At 38.6% G+C, this 17360-nt stretch overlaps 1 long non-coding RNA gene across 2 annotated transcripts in view; it reads right to left on the reverse strand.

Moving 5' to 3' along the window:
- The window catches only part of LOC136016857 (uncharacterized), a 71225-nt gene extending 54093 nt beyond the window's left edge, over window positions 1-17132 (reverse strand). For both annotated transcript variants that reach the window (XR_010613729.1, XR_010613731.1), the window contains exons 1-2: window positions 14347-17132; window positions 13137-13243 (exon numbers count right to left, since the gene is read on the reverse strand). This is a non-coding gene — a long non-coding RNA (uncharacterized LOC136016857). The remainder of the gene's footprint in view (window positions 1-13136; window positions 13244-14346) is intronic.
- Between the last annotated feature and the right edge of the window lie 228 nt (window positions 17133-17360).

Genomic DNA, 17360 nt, shown 5'->3' on the forward strand with positions numbered 1-17360 from the left:
CAAAATCTTGCAATAACTGTGACAACCACAGCATAAAAGTTAAGAAACACTATTCCCCTCAACTTACCGCTTGCATATAGGGGCTATAAGCAAGTACCACTTACCACTGAACAGAAGGATTGCTTGCAGCACCAAAGGAAAGAAAAAAGAGATTTGTGAAACTCTACTGGCAAGTAAAGAGAATCATGCATTTTTCATGCACATCTAGATAAAGTCTTCATTCTAAAAGGATTCTAATTTCAGGTTTTGACTTATATTTGGTGTCCTCAACATAAAAAGGACATGGAACTGTTGGAACAAGTGCAGAGGAGGGCCACGAGGATGATCAGGGGACTGGAGCACCTCCTGTATGAAGACAGGCTGAGGAAGTTGGGGCTGTTCAGCCTGGAGAAGAGAAGGCTGCGTGGAGACCTCATAGCAGCCTTCCAGTACCTGAAGGGGGCCTATAGGGATGCTGGGGAGGGACTCTTCGTCAGGGACTGTAGTGACAGGACAAGGGGTAACGGGTTAAAACTTAAACAGGGGAAGTTTAAATTGGATATAAGGAGGAAATTCTTTCCTGTTAGGGTGGTGAGACACTGGAATTGGTTGCCCAGGGAGGTTGTGAGTGCTCCATCCCTGGCGGTGTTCAAGGCCAAGCTGGATGAAGCCTTGTGTGGGATGGTTTAGTGTGAGGTGTCCCTGCCCATGGCAGGGGGGTTGGAACTAGATGATCTTGAGGTCCTTTCCAACCCTAACTATTCTATGATTCTATGATTCTATGACTTCAAGGAGAAAGTACACCAATCCACACAACTCTTTCAAGAGTATACGGATTAAAACTAAAAAAAAAAAAAAAAAAAGGGCAACACCTACATTGATGTTAGCACTCTAATGAAAGCAAATGATACATGAAGAAATCAGGGATAGGAGAATAGACATTCGATATAAGCCACTTATTTGACAATGGCAGATTACAAATAGATTTACAATGATACGATGCAGGTAGTTTTCATTTGTTAAAATCTATTTGCTTTAAAACACCAGCATGCTGCTGAGAGTTGGAAAAGCTTCACTAACATGAAGAAAGCATGGGAGTGAAAAAAAAACCAACAGACGGCCTCAAATCTGACAATTAGCAATTAGAAACAGGATCTTGGGGGTACAGTGTCACGCCAATGTCAGTTCAGTGTGCAGTCCATGTTAGAGAAGCAGATCTGATGTCAGGAGCTACACAGAAGATACCAGAAAATACCATCATGCAACTGTATGTAAAAAAAAAAAAAATTAAAAAAAAAAAAATCAGTTGCAGTCCCCTCTGTTTCAAAGGAGAACAGAATTTCAAAGGCTCATGGAAGGGCAACAAGAACAATCAAATTTCTGCTGTTCTGTATAACAAACAAGTAGGACAGGAGAAACAACACAGAAAAAAAGTAGTTCTTGTGGACAAACTTCCTCATAATTTTGAATGTCACAGCACAGGTAGACAGGAAGACTCAACACCTCTTCCAGCGCAAGGACTGAGAGGTTATACCATCAAAGAAACCTAGCAGGAACCAGGATCAAAACGAGCAAAGCCACAGTAAGTAGATTTGTGGAACCTGCTAACCATTTATGACGCGGATGGTTCAAGTTAAGGCCTCGACATACATTGTAAGCTAGTCAATACAGACAAACCACTTCTGATTGAATAGTCTTCTGAGCTGAAAACAGTTGGTACTTGGGAAATTACTCAGAAGTACCATATGCTCAAAGATTCTGATTGTAGCCAGCTCTGGAAAAAGAGCTGAATTAAATGGACTCTTTAACTCATGAAGCATAACTCCAGATTTTAAGAAAAATAAGCTGTCACTGTTATCCAACGATGTTGTTGAGACTATTTAAAAACAAATCATTCATATTTTCAACCAAACTCCACTAAATTCCACAGGATCTCTACAGTCAGAAGCATTGACAAACATGGACAGAATAAGAGGATCAGTGTCTTATCAAACACGCCTGCTGCACTAATGCTTTTAACACTCAAGCAGAAGTTCAGGGTTTACAGGAAGTACAGGAATATAATACTGGCCATGAGTAGGACAGTAAGCAAAGTAAGTACGTGTGGGGAAGCCCTTGCCCCTTCCCAGTAAATCCCACACAACCAATCTGAAGCAGGTAAAGTGAACAAAAGGAAAATGGAAACGGGAAACTGAACTTTAAGAGAACAGGTATGTTGCTATAAAAATGCCTTATACAATCTGGAGCTTCCATTACTGCCAGCCAGTGCTGAGGTTGTTCCTCAACAGCTTTTGTCCCTACTAGCGATTAATCTAGGCCATCTTCTTAGCATGTGCATTATCATACCATTCAGTAAGGTAAACCAATATTCTTCGTCTGTGGTTTAGCATCCTGTATTATTATAATCCCACACTGGCCTTTTGACCTAGTAGTGCAATTTAAACTTTCACTTTACCGAACATATCTTAAATCCAGATACTGAGAATAGTGTGGCGACAATGTAGTTTGCTAGTGTATACGCCAATTTCCTTCCGACTGCAAAGCACTAATACTGAAAACCAGAAAACCTTTGCCTTCAGGTCTTTTCTCCAATAGCTAAACAGAGAAAAAACTAGCAACAAAAGAACACCTGATTGCCTTAGTCTTCTAAACAGACAACTGCATCGCCGAAACATGTAGCCCACCTCTGTTAAAGCCTGTTTGCAAAACTTGAGCAACAGAAATGCAGGGAGGGATCTCCCTGTGGCTGATTCTCAAACAGATAAAGACCTAACAGAAAACTTCATATTCAGTCCTGTATAACAGAGGGTATGATGGGAGAAAAAAAACTCATGGAAGATTCTTGAATTTCTTGGAGTGTGAATGCACACTCCAAAGTTAACAGCGTCACATTTATCATCCTGAGACAAGATACCGCTGCCTTAGAAGCAGGTATTTAATCAACATGATGTATGCTGAATGAAGATGGCTTTTTTTATTAGAGTTTATACCATGAACCAACACACTCAAAACAAAGAACAGAGCATAAGAATTGAATCCTCATTCTTATGCTACTCTCATTAAAAGACACTGCATCACAACATGGCAGGCACCAAGTCTATCAAGAGACATATGCACATGAGCGCCCATATAGACATCCTCGAGGGACCATAACAGCAGTTAAAAGATACAGTGAAAAACACAAGCTTTAAAATGAACAAGACTATCACCTGAGAATTTCCCAGGTCTTAACCTATGCAAAAAGAAAGGCTGAGAAGCCAGAGAGCAGCACTAGCCAAAGCAACAGTATCAGGCAATTTTATTTTCTCCATTTAGAACTCTGCTTGCATAGCTGAAAAGGTACTATGGTTGTGAGCCTACCCATAAAAGCCAGCTGGTGTCTATGCTTTGGTCCTTGTTCATTTTGACAGTATCTAATTTGCCTCTCCTACTCACTGCAAAACCAGGCTCAAGACCATCCCTCTACCATATTCCAAGCTCACCAGCAACCGTACAAAAGAAGCTATTTGGGCAAAGACACTCAGGCCTGCAGCTCAGGTAAATTCCTCTGAAAAAACATTTGGGACTCAGATTTATCTACTACAGTACTAGAACCTTAAACTGCTAACATGTTTTTTAAAGGAATGCATGTCTATCTGTCCCACAAGATTATCTGTTGAAGACTTGTCTTATTTGGGTAAGATACAAAGTCACCTGCCATTTAATTATATTTCCGGGACACTGGGTGGAACACACAACATATTTTCTCTTTTCTTCATAGATTATACAGTATTTCACTAAGCTCGTCTACCCCAACTGGTCTGGTTTTGCACATGCATGATGACAGCACTCACTGGCACTGGCTAAAGGCATATGAAGTTCAACTTCAAGAATTACTATTGCAACCTATCCTAGTTGTTTTTTCTTGTTACACAACTAACAAGCAGTACTTAAGAACAAGCCTGTGAGCTCTGTATCACTGTGTCTCACATGAGATAAAATACCGTAACTGCGTATTTCAGCATGGTAACTAAAAACTTTTCTAGAGCAATTCAAAAGTATTCTGTTATATGCTCCTAAAGTGTTTGAAGGAGCAATCGAGGTCAGAGTCTGCACAGTGACTGCAAATGCTCAACAGATTTTCATGGGGGTTGTTTACTGGCTATTACATGAAAATTTCTTCAACTTTTGACATAACTCACCACCCAGTAAAGTGGGACTCCAGTGAGACACCACAGACTGATTCTACACTTAAATAATTATTCACTGGCTTCTAAAACTAAAGTAAGGAACAAAGCACTCTTTACCTCTCAGTTCAGTGTGTACCTACTCTTTTTAATTGATCTCCCCCATTCCAAAATGAACACAAGTCTTGTCCCAGTTTGAGCTACCTAATGTGTTTGCCAGATCTTGGTTTCTTTCCAGCCTCAACAAAGCACCTCTCTGTCTTAGGTCAACCAGGGCGATTGCATTGGTGGCTAACAGCTTAGTCCTAAAGGTAATGCATCTAAAACACCATCTAGAGTATTGATGAGCTTTGGCATTTCTAACAAAAAATCGTACAACTGCAGAGAAAATCTCTGCAAAAAATTCCAAACGGTTCACAACACTTTCACTCTGCAGTTCCTCCCTATCACACTGCAGTTAACATATGCAGTTAACCAATGGTGACACCATTCAACAACATGCTTTGATTTGATTTCTGCTCTTCAGAATACCTCTGTTTTGCTTTCCCCTTTCTTTAAGCATACATAAAAATACACACCATCTAGGTCTAGATCAGAAACAACAAGAATGTAAAGGACTTAGATTTCCAAAATCACTAGACTAAACTCACAGAACTGTCTCATTGGCAGTGTATTTGTATTGGTCTCTACAGTTCTTCACCTAAAAAGAAGTGTGAAACAAAACTAGTAGAGGTTAACACTTGTGTAATTTTGTGGGCGTACCAGGAACACTTTTAGCTTGTTTGGTGTACATTCAACTAAGGGGATCGGTAACTAAGTTTTGATCCTGGCAACACTTAACTGTGGAGGCAGGTCTTAAAAAAATCCATTTAGATACAAAAGTTAAAAACTAAAGGGACTAATCATCCTTGTAAATGTATGTTTGAACTACTGACAATAGATTATACCTAAACAAAATGAAGCCACTCAAATTCACCCAGAAATCTTCCAAAATTCAACTATTTGCTCTGTAAATACAGTACACCATCTTAACCTGTACTACATCCAGGCCTAATCCTTACCCTTCATTAGTCAAGCCTACTTACTTTACATTAAGCTAACTTTCACAGCATTTAATTTTCTCAGACTTGAAATCATCCCCAATCCTACCATAAAACAAAAATGCTATGAAGTTCACAACCTTAGTAAGTTTACTTTTTTAAAAGATTCTTAATTTCTGCTGCTGCTCCTCATGTATAATGAAGAAGCTGCTTTTCTTGTAATGACCTAACTGCATTATATTTATAAACATCCCCAATTAGATGCTTTTTCCACCCCACACCACAGTCCTATCCAGCCCATATCCTCCTTGTCCTCAAGTCTCCAAAGACTTGCTCTGTAACATTCCCATGGACAGTGGCGACGCTGACCAGCCTCTGGTTCCTCAGACCTTCCCCTCATCTTTCGTTTTTGTTCTTGTTCTTGCTTTTTACTAGTCAATGCAGATGGTCACCACCACCTTTGGTGACTTACACTAAAAAAAAGAATAATCAAAATACACTGCTGCCAACAATAAAACTGTTGGCAAGTACAAACACTATACAATCGGTAACGCTTGCTCTGTAAATTTCAGTTAGAGACGGTTCTTAATCTCTCAAGGAAGAACCAGCATCATCACAAAGATTTAAGAGCCAATTCATGCACTGAAAAAAATGGACTGAGTAGACATGTATGGCAAGACATCATCTCCCTGAAATGAAAATCCAAGCTTCACAGCAGGGCGCAAGGTAGATTCATGAATGCCTAAATATGCAGAGGTGAGAGACTTATACTATGAGATCTCAGTACACTGCTAGAGAGAATGTGCTTAGCTGATGCTAACTATGGTGACAGGAAACACAAAGGCTCCCATAAGTCCATCATCCCATGGCGTAACTAAATGCACACCCAAACAATTACAAGACTTTGAGGAGGATGAAAACTCATGTGACAGACAAGAAAGATTAAAATTACTTCTCCCCTCCCCAAGGACTTTGTGATTTTTTCTTTTTTAAAGGCTTTCCCTCTGAACGTTGGTTGTTTCAACAAAAAATTATTTCTAACACTTTCGTGAACAGGCTCCCACTTGTCAACCATTTTCAGATAATTTTAATTAACACTCTAAAAGCAAAAGCTTTCCTTAAAAAACAAAACAAAAAAAACCACCAACCAACAAACGAAAACATCTAAGAAACAAATAAACAAAACCAAAACCCCCACAAAACCCCTAAAGCCAAAACCCACAATGATACCCCCACAGTAAAAATCCACTTTAAGAATTACTCACTCTGGGGACTTTTTAGCACTTTCTCCTGAAACAGTGGGTACTTGCCCTAATCAGGAACAACATTCAACTAGTTAAAGCCACTATTCTAATCCAATATGGCAACTTCTTGCTTCCTCTTTTACCCCTTGCTCCATTTCTCCTTGTCAAACAAGGCGTTCAAAGAATACTTTCACGCATCATCTTTTATCATTACAGTGATGAGACCACATGCATTGGTGAATCAGCAGAATCCAAGCTATAATCTCATCAGAAGCAAACAGTGAAGAAAATAAATACTTTTTCCTGGTTGTTCTTGCTCAACAGAAAATACAGCAGTCACCTATTCAATAGGTTAGAGGTTTTGAATTTTAGGATCACAGGGACTTGGGAAGCAAGTGGTCCATTTTAGAGGGTGTATTAAATTCACACAGTTTAGTGCCTTTTTTATCTTAAACTTTTAATCTTTTGTTATTAACCTAGTATCTTCAATAAAATTAATTTTCCATTTCTTAAGTGCAGGCAGGATCATGAACGTCTGCTACCACTTACAAGGAAGACTCAGAAAAGGCTGAAGAAAGAGGTGGCTATCTCTTTTTAATAGCTTAAATTCAAACGAATTTAAGCCACTCAACCCTTTACTCAAATCTTGAGCTCATGTTTACACAAATCTCCCTAGTGAGCAGAGTAAGGAAACACTCATTTTCTACAGGTTATTGCTTAGAACCATGAGATTTGCAAACAGAAGATCACTGTCAAGTAAGAACTGTTAGGGAAACTGTTAACTGCTTGAGTTAAATCAAGAGACTGTGATCACAAATTGCTGGTTATCACCTTCAATCAGACACAAGGTCTGTTGTGGTTCCTACAACACTACTGAAAGTAATCTTGTAAAAGCATGCTACTCTAGTAGCAACCTGAAAAACAACTGCACTGAAGGATAACAAACAAAACATTCACAGTGACTAGCTGAATGCTAGTCTGTTCTGAGGATGAGGAAAGGAGGCAAGCACCTTGATAGCACCTTGATCCAACAAGATGCCTAATACCTCAATGAAACCAAAACTTCTCTCCAAAATTCACCAGTCATGAGGTATGCAGGAGGGGGGAAGGAAAAAAAAATTCAAACTTTCAGTTCAGAAACACACAAAAAATACGATTCTGAACTGAGACGAGTCAGAGTCTATGTAAAAAGTTTTCCAGACTTTGAAATAGTACAGGTCATATCTTTTTAGCTGTTTTCTATAAGAGAAATAAGCCCTAATTAGGCACAAGTACTACAAAAACTTGAAAACAAAACAACACCAAGTCACAAACATTCTTCTCCCCTCCCAGATCCCCCATCCAAAACCACTGTTTGCCTTTTACATACATGCTTTACTGCCAATTAATCTTCCATGAAAATGTAGGTGACACTTTTAAAGTGTCCCTCCATGACTTTCAGGTATGACACATTTTACAGTCTTTTTCCTATAATGTTGGTTTAGTGTAATAGTATTTTATTTAGAAAGAAAATGAGATATAAATCAACTAACCTTTCAGAATTGTGCTTCAAAACCAAACCAAGAAACCCACAGTCTGACACAGTCACTAGCACATATCCCCAACACTTCTTAAAGGCAGGATTTTGGGGGTTCAGCACTGGCAGCACTGCTTTACTATGTATGATTCCAAGGTAACTTAAAGGAGTCATTTTATTTCCTGTTAATACGCAAACTGACTCTGTGGTGAAGCTGTAAGGGCTTTCTAAATAACTGTACCTCTGAGTAAACCCCTAAGTAATTCCTTGCTTGGTAATAAACATGAGTGCAGACTGAGTGTAATTACTGAAATCTGATCACCACCAAAAGTCCAACACCACACAGGGAGAAATATTATTGTATTTAAAAGTTACAGCACATGAGCATACTCTTGTCCAAAAAAGCTATCCCTCTCTGACGGTATATGAGCCTCTAGGCATACACTCAACTGTTATCTGACAGACAGCACTTAGATGAAAAATATTCAAGTAAGAAAAAATAAATCCAAAGAAGATGAATATGTTTTGGACACAGATGTATTCAAATGTACCACAGGGAACTTCTGGGGAGCTTACACCACCATGTCAGTATACCAGTGACACAAAGACTCCTATACAACCCACCTACAGCCTTACTAGTACCATGACCATGAACCTCTGTCCCTATAGATTCACCTTCTTTTTACTACTTGTCGTCAGATTTGGTCTGTCTTACGCATGCACAGCAAAGACAGAATAGCCTGTAAGGGCAATCTACCTACTTTGGAAACTCCTTAGCTAGCACAGTGAAGATGAAAATTTGTAAGCAGGACAAACTCCCAAAACTTAAACTCTAATTGAGTGTTAACATTCACTGAGTTTGTGCTCAGTTAATGTTAACACTCAGTTGTGTTTCTGGGTTTATCCACATACTCCAAGCCATCTCCCCCTCACCTGGCACATCCAATAAGGATGCTTAAGATAAGATCTGCTGCTTTCTCCCGTTGGACCATAAAGCCTGCAGCACTCTTACAGGAAAATTAATCACTCAAACACCTGTGCACAATTTATTAAATACTGCATATCCAGCTATCCCCTCCCTCCTTTGAAATGCAAACCTCTTTTAGACTTTAAAGAGGTAACAGACAGCCTGATCTGATTCCAGTTGCACACAGACTACACAAAAATCATACTTTCATATGCTCTGGCCTACAAAGGACTTCAGAGGAAAACATTCTTAGACAGAGCTGCATGGGAGCTAGCTCCCTGAAGAGTGTTAGCTGTTTAGCAGACCTATCTGCAAACTTGCTCTTGCTGAAAAATTTGACAAGATTGCTCAGGCTTTTTTGTTTGTTGGTTGGTTGGTTGGTTTGGTTTTTTTAGGGTTTTTTGTTTGTTTCTTTGGGGGTTTTGTGTGTTTTTTTTTTGTTTGGTTTTTTTTTTTTTTTTTTTTAATTCTCCAATAGTTACAGAAGAAAACAGTAGAACACTAGGAAAATAAAGTAATGATCTAAACAAGTGCTGGAGCTACCTCCAATTTGAACTGTTAAGAACTTCTCCAGGAAGCTGACAGATTCAGAACCTCAAACCCAGTGCTTCCAAATGTAATTTCATAGAGCTAGCCCAGGAAAGACTGAAGAGTGCTGAATACAGTAAACACTAATTACAAACACAAATGTCTCCTGTGCTCACTACCAAAATATTTCTTAACACTTGACACATCCAAAACACGTTAACTTAAACCAAACAACTAAAAACCTTGAATAAAATGACCCAAATTTAAAAGAAGCCTGGAGAAAAAGCTGACAACCTAATACCCTGCAGCTCACCTCTGCAGCTGTAACTCCTGTTTGAAATTAGTTACTATCAAGAATAAATACAAGAGACAAAAAGATAAATAACCAGAAAAAGTTTCAAACTGCAGAAATACTACATATTGCAAGCTATAGTAGCTCCTAGGACTTCAGATTTACAACAAAGACCAATTTCTCAAGGAGCTGGAATCACACTGCTAATTAACACCAACTAATAAAAAGAATTATAGTAATGGACTCTATTTAGCCCAAGCAAAATCACAGTCTAACCGACTTTGAACAGATCCATTCCCCCTCAGATTACACGAGCAAAACATGTAAAGTAGGTTTCCACATGTAGATTTATATGCAATGGTAGGTGAAGTAGTTACCCACCTAGTCCTGCTCATCCTGAATGCTACCACACTTCAAACCACAGTAGCATGTAAACCCAGAATTTATTCCACACAGCTTCGGCAGCTAAATTCACTGAGTAGAAGAACCACGTTTCATATAAGATTAGAGACTCCTGGGCAGCAGAAAGAGTATATGGCTCAGAACTACACTCACAAAGAAAAAAACTTTACATCTCTTTCCAGAGATACCAGCCAAGAGAGCTCTGAACCAGAAAAGCAGTTCAGCGATATTATACAAGAGTTCAGTGTCAAATTACTGCTTACTCTCACCTTCAGTACTGTTACACAGACCACAACATGCAGTGGGTTAGGTATCAGTAAGATAATCTGTCAATATTTTAAAAAGCAGTGCATTTTCATTGTAAGCTGGAGAAAAGTGAAAGGTGCACACAAGGAAGAAAGAGCAGCACTAAGATATGCAGCAATAAAAAATGGTTTAACATCCCCAAGCAAAAAATTCTGCTGGAAGTTTGTTGGGTTGGGTTTTTTTTTTGTTTGTTTTGTTTTTCTTCGGGTTTTTTTTTTTTTGGGGGGGGGGAAGTGGTGTTCAAAAACATTTTAAATCTGATGGTCTAAAAACTGACTGTCAGGTAGTGTGCATGTAAACTTAGGTGCATGTAAAGACATGCACCTAAGCTTACGCTGTCTTTGCAAAAGATGATAGGTAAAACCACCTTCAGACAGGAAGCCAACTTTCTTCCTGTTGTTTAATCAACAATTACTAAAATGAGAATGCTTCTTTATTCTTCACCGAAATAATGCCACAGCATTTCTGAAAAGATAAATATACACAGGTAGATGGACAAAATGGCTAAATTATACAAATTTAGAACAGCATTTTATGCAGCAGTAGTATATTCTATGGCATATTCTATGGGGGAGTGGGACAGCACAAGAGGGAAAAAGTGTTTCATGCAGAAAGCACAAAGAGAGATTGCCCAAAGTGAGTGTGGGCTTCTCTTACAGCAGTGAATATAGGTAAAATCCCTCCTGCTTTATAAAAATTCCAAAGTGTCATCAGGAGAGGAAAAACAAAAGTAATGATTCTTACCATACAGGTAGAACATATGAAAAAATGTGTAATAAAACCTCTTTTACATGACGCCCCCATCTTTTTCCCCCCCAAGAAAGAAGAGTATAAATACACTAAAGAGCTTAATGACAACTTGTCAGCTCTTATCATACACCGCAACTCAAATACTAGCATACAGATAATCAGAACACTGACATGATGTACAAAGTACTGATTTTGAGCTGTATTACAGCAGCAGTTCTTACGACTGCAGCTTATGGATCACCTCTATCAACAGAAAAGGTGCACCTTCTTAGAGCTTTAATAAGAGATTTAAAATTCCTGGAAAAAAACAAGGATGTAAGTGGTTGATTTTCTTTCATTATAAGATCCTCTTCTGTTTATCTTTTCTGTTTACCTTTTCCTATGCATTTTTCCAGAAAAATTAATTTTTTCTCCACCTTCTCTACAGAAGATTCATCTTGACCTTTACACACCAAATGAGAAACAGGTGAGTTTAAATTTTCTGTTTTCAGAAGAATTTCTGAAGTATGGCTACTTAAAAACGATAGATTATTGAATTACACCAAACAAATTCATTTGGCAGAAGGGCAGACAAATGTGTAGAGTCTGAATTCAGTGTAGGGAGCACGGTTTCTTGAAGACACTTATGCTTTTGATTTGTCTTCTCAAACATGGTTCTGATACACATTACCTCATTGCTCTGAGCAATATGTAACACAAAATGAATCCCCCCTGTACATCCTACTTAATACATGGTTGATTTCACAGGAAAAAAATGTTTTCTGAACTATTTAAACATTGTATTAGCTTTACAGTAGGCTATAGTGCCTATGTTTTATCCAGACTAGGTGCAGAGCTACCAGTAGGCTCTGTTTAGGACACTGTAGGCCTTCTATGTCTCACCAGAGATGAAACTCAGATGTGCTCCACCCCATTCCTTCAGGAACAGAACTTTAGCAAGCCATTCTAGATATATTAGCTACATATTTATGGTATTTAGCTAATACGCCAGACTTAGTTCCAGAAGAATACTCCATTATAGTTGCTTCTTTCCAAAAAATTGCACACCAGAGTGCAGACTGTGTTCTAAGTACAGCTTTACCACAGACTATTAATCATGGATAGGCTGCTAATCTGTACTGCTTTCCTGTTTAATTTAGTTTGCAAGTAGACCAATGAACAAGAGCATCAGGCTATTTAGCAATGGGAAGTAGAAATCTTTACAGAAGTTAGCTGTTAACTACTTTGAACCTCCAAAGAAGTTTCTAATCGAGAAGAATTCTCACTTCACAATTTTGTTTCAGTGAAGCTTTCAAACCAGATTCTGCAACCACTTCCTTATCCGAGTCATTTTTCTCATCACTGGCAACATCTAGATGTTGCTATCTCCAGTGCTTAAGTGCAAATGCATGAAGCTGATAAGTAGCATATTGTCACCAAGTGATGAAATAGCCTGTAAGAGTGATGTGTAAAGTTACCATATTCAAAAGCCAGATCAGATTCAGACATTAGATAAAACAACCAAAGTGCATTAACTGAAGATGGCTCTAAAAAGGCCACTACAAAACTGACAGACATTTCAACTATGAACCCTTTTGCTAAGACATGATTTTCACATGACAAACAAGAAAAATTTGCTCATTTGGTCTACAAGCAAATACTACAGCTTTGTGTTCCCAAGAGATGTTCTCAGTGTCCTAGATGACTCCTGATTTTTTGAAAGCTACACTAACCTACCACAGAACTAAGGAAACACGTAACTTCTAACAATAAAAATTAAGGGCAACAAATGAAATATACATTGCAGAAAACCAGCAGCTTAATTCCCGATATGAGGATAAAAACAACAGGCAACTGAGATTTTTTTAAAAACTGAATCAATTGTCCTCAGGAAACAATATATACATATATGTAATTATTTTTTCTGACTGTTTTAGGAGTGCAGCTGGCAAACTTTACAGTGTTACCTGGCAGAAATTGGCACCTTGGAGAATGACATTGAAGATGAGGATGTTGATAATCTTCGAAATATCCAGAAGAATCTCCAGGGTCTTATGGTAGGTAACCTTTTTACCTAGTTAAAAAAAAAAAAAAAAAAAACCAAAACAAAACAATTTGCTTCTACTGCAGTATTTACCATAGAGAGTTTGCTTAGCTTATTGTATTCTTTCATTTACAAAAGTCTCCTTTATAAGCAGCTGCTTCATAGTATCATCCCTTAGGATTTGCCCGCTGAAAAAAAAAGCCAATCCCCAGAAATATTAAGGATTCTTTTTTTCTTAAAACAGAAGTTGATGTTTTATTGTTAAAACTAGCTGACAAGAGAGCTATCACCAATCAACAAAAATATCTGTATTGCAGAATCTAATTCCCCAAGGAACTGGATGCAAGATCTGTGAAGCTAATGACAAGAAGAAGTTTCCTGCATTTCACCAAGATCTGATCAACTTTCTGAGATCTATGCTAAAATAAGCAGATAACCATTTTTACTGCTACATTATTTATTTAACTACTAAATTATGACTAATTTATGTATTTTGCCTATAGCTTCCTAGCTTGCTGCCCATTTTGGAACCACTCTATGTTCTCAGTCTGGGTGATAAGACAGTCTGTTCTAAGATCACATTTGATCCTTTCGGTAAGCCCTACGGGCTCAAAATGTACTTTGGAAAACTAACTGGTTCTCACTTTGTCAATCAACTTGAGAGACAACTATTTATTAAAAAATAAACAACAAAAAACACCCCCCCCAAAAACCTGCAAAAAAACCCCAAACTATTAAAAGTTCCTTGTAGATTATATTTAATAAATTTCAGTAATTTATAAAAATCATGTCTCGAGTCTTCATTGTTATACTGCCTTTTTCACTGGCTACTTATTACTCCTTTTTTTTTTTTTTAACACAATAACACCCCCCCCAAAAAAAGCATTTACCAATATACAAGTGTACAGTAGTAGACTCCAAATAAGACATCTGTAAATAACTATTTTAAAGCAATTGAAAAACAAACAATCAACCCCAAAACAGTTTTCACTAGCATGTAGCACAAGGTATTGACATAATAGCGCCAAGTTGGTTCCCCCAAAAAGAAACCCCAAAGCCCCCAACTTGTTTTTGTGAGCTGTTCTCTTCCACTATGCATGCTTTCTAGTGTACTTTTTTTGCAGGATACATACTTCTTGTTTACGGAGATGAAACATGTGCTCTCAAAAATCTTCAGACAGGGAAACACTTCTAGAAACAACTGACACAAATGGATGACTAATGCATAAATCCATGTGACCACATGCTGCCTTCAGTATTCACAAAAATATTTTTGTGGAAACCCAGTAGTGTGTTTACTGCAAATGAAGATGGAGTCAGTCATGTGACATTGTAAGTTTTATACAGAAAGAAACAACTAACAGGACCATCTTTAGCAATCCAAACCCCACTACTCAATACTAACAATACAAACCCGTAACTGATCAAAGTACGCTGACTACAATAGTTATCAGCCTATCTTTTAGTCTTTGATGTGTTTTGCTGGTGGGTGTGTTATGAAGTATTTCAGTTTGTACTTAAAAAACCAACTAACACAGGAAAATCCAGCACTTTTCTTGAATGCTGAAACAAGAAAAATGGGTGTTAACGATAGATTTCTGCCAAAACTGGGAAAATACTTACAGCGCTGGTATGTTACTCTACACTTCTCTTCCCGCAGTGAAGACTGCTCTGTCCCCACCCACAAAGACTCAGAAAAGCAAAATACTGTCAGCCACCCCACCACAAACAGAGCAGCTCCACCCTCTGCTCAAATCAGACACCTTCCAAATGACAGCCTGAAGTAACAGTAATACCTAAACACAGCGTAACACAGAAGGTGAGAAAACAGGCAAGAAATCTGTTTGTAAAAATTCTTTCAACCTTGTCAATCTTTGTAGAATGATGCTTATTACATTAATTCCTTCTTATCTGATAATTAAAAACTGTCTTAAAACCAACATGCAAGAAGAATGAAAACTGAATCTCCTTTAAACAAAGTGAGAAAATATTTAGACATAGCAGGCTCTGAGCCTAAGATAAAGCTGGTAAAAATATAAATTCTACATACAGAAAATAAACTCTCCCTGTCCATCAGATTGACAACTAATTATATGTAGGTTCATATACTTAAATAGCAGCTGCAGGATTGTCTCCTGTATTTGCCCAAGCTTTAGAAGAAATCTTTAGAGAAAAAGGGTATAGTACTGAAAGCTTCGGAAAACACATAGCAAGGTAAATTTTATTGCACATACCTTTTCTTAAAGGTCCTAAAAATCCTCAGCAACACCTCTAGCATTTCCTGGGCTATCTTCTCCTGCTTGAGCCCACAGCTTTAATAACAAGTTGTGACATGCGCCATGCATGACACGTGCCACACAACACACATACAGTATGTAGCATCTATGGGACATGTGACACTGTGAAACATGGCAAGATGTGTGACATACGACATGTGGCATATATATTATGTATGTGACACTTGAGTGACATGAGCAGTGTAATCTGACATCTGACACATGCATAGGTACAGCAGAGCTGTCTATATAAAGGGAATATGCACATGCACACACCCCCATACCTGCAAGTGTATTTATACTTTCACCAGTGGACCTCCACGCTTCTCAAGCAGAGAGGGGAAAGGCCAAGCTCTCAAGTGTTGGTGCTGCTCATATTCACATGCCTGGCTTCAGTCTGTGCAACCAGCCATGTTTCTGTGTATGCACGTATGTCTACATGCTCTGTGTGCATGTACCTGTCGGTAATACATCTTCAGTCTCATTACTGGAACCGCAGCACTCTTGTTTCTCTCAAGCTTGCAGAATCAGACATTTCAGAATTACTGAAGTAGCTGAGGAAAAAACTGGCTAGAACATCTATGTGCTTACATTTATGAGCTCGGTGCATTCTGCACATGCTGTTACTTATTCAAAGAACAACCCATATACAAGCACTGGATCCATACTGTTGTCATCAACTCATACTTCAAGGATACAGCTGTTGTGCTCAGCACAACATATCATTTTCACAACAGAACCTCCCTTCTCCTAAGAAGGAACCCAAGTTTCATAGATGTTGTGGTTGGCTGTTCAATTAATAAAATGGCTGAAGTATACAAAAAAAGGACGATTACTTGTACATATTTCAGGCTTCTAGCTTAACTCCAGAAAACATCTTGGTGATGATGTCTCAGCAAAAGTCCAAGGCCATAGGAAAAATGCTCCAGAAGTGTATAAAGCACTAACACGTGTGGAATGTTGCACGTATATTACATGGTACATCAGATTTAACAGGTATGTCGCTCATTACATGTACACATATAGCTAACATATTGTCAAGGAAATTTATTGAAGATTTAATATCCCTGAAAAAAAGGGAATACTATGCTCCAGCAATTCTCCAGCATTCTTACACAGAAAACATTACAGGGAGCAAATACTATGTGGCACGTGTACCACAAAACAACATAAACAACACCATACACCACCAAGTTAAAAGATAGCAACAGAAAACAAAACAGCAATAGCAAAAAAAGTCAAGGACCAAGCAGTATAAAAACCTCAGTGAGTTTCAACAACTTGCAAATCAACGTAAGAGCATCTCCAGTAAAGATTCCACATACTAGTTAGAAAAATCAGATTAAAACAACAACATGTCGTGGTTTAAACCGATCCACACAGCTTGTCCACTCACCCCCCCACCCTGACCTTCCCTGCTCCTGGAAGGATGGGGAGGAGAATCAAGAGAATGTAACTCCCACAGGCTGAGATAAGAACAGCCCAGTAACTAAGGTGTAACACAAATCACTACTGCTACCACCAATGATAATATTGATAAGAGGAAATAACAAGAGAATACGATACCACCGCCGAACGAGTTCGACCCCCCCGAAGAGAGACCGTGCCCTCCCGGGTAACTCCCAGTTACCTCCCTGGGCATGACGTGCTGTGGTAGGGAATACCTCTTTGGCTAGTTTGGGTCATGTGTCCTGTCTCTGCTTCCTCCAGGCCTCCCCTCGTCCCCAGCAGAGCATGAGACTCACAAAGTCCTTGGCCAGAATAAACATTATTTAACAACAATTAAAACCAATCGGTGTTATCAGCTCTCTGCCCAGGCTGGAAGTCAAAACACAGAGCTTGCACCAGTTACTAAGAAGGAGCAAAACGGC

This window comes from Lathamus discolor, chromosome 1 (assembly GCF_037157495.1).
Source record: "Lathamus discolor isolate bLatDis1 chromosome 1, bLatDis1.hap1, whole genome shotgun sequence".
In the NCBI taxonomy this organism is placed as follows: domain Eukaryota; kingdom Metazoa; phylum Chordata; class Aves; order Psittaciformes; family Psittacidae; genus Lathamus; species Lathamus discolor.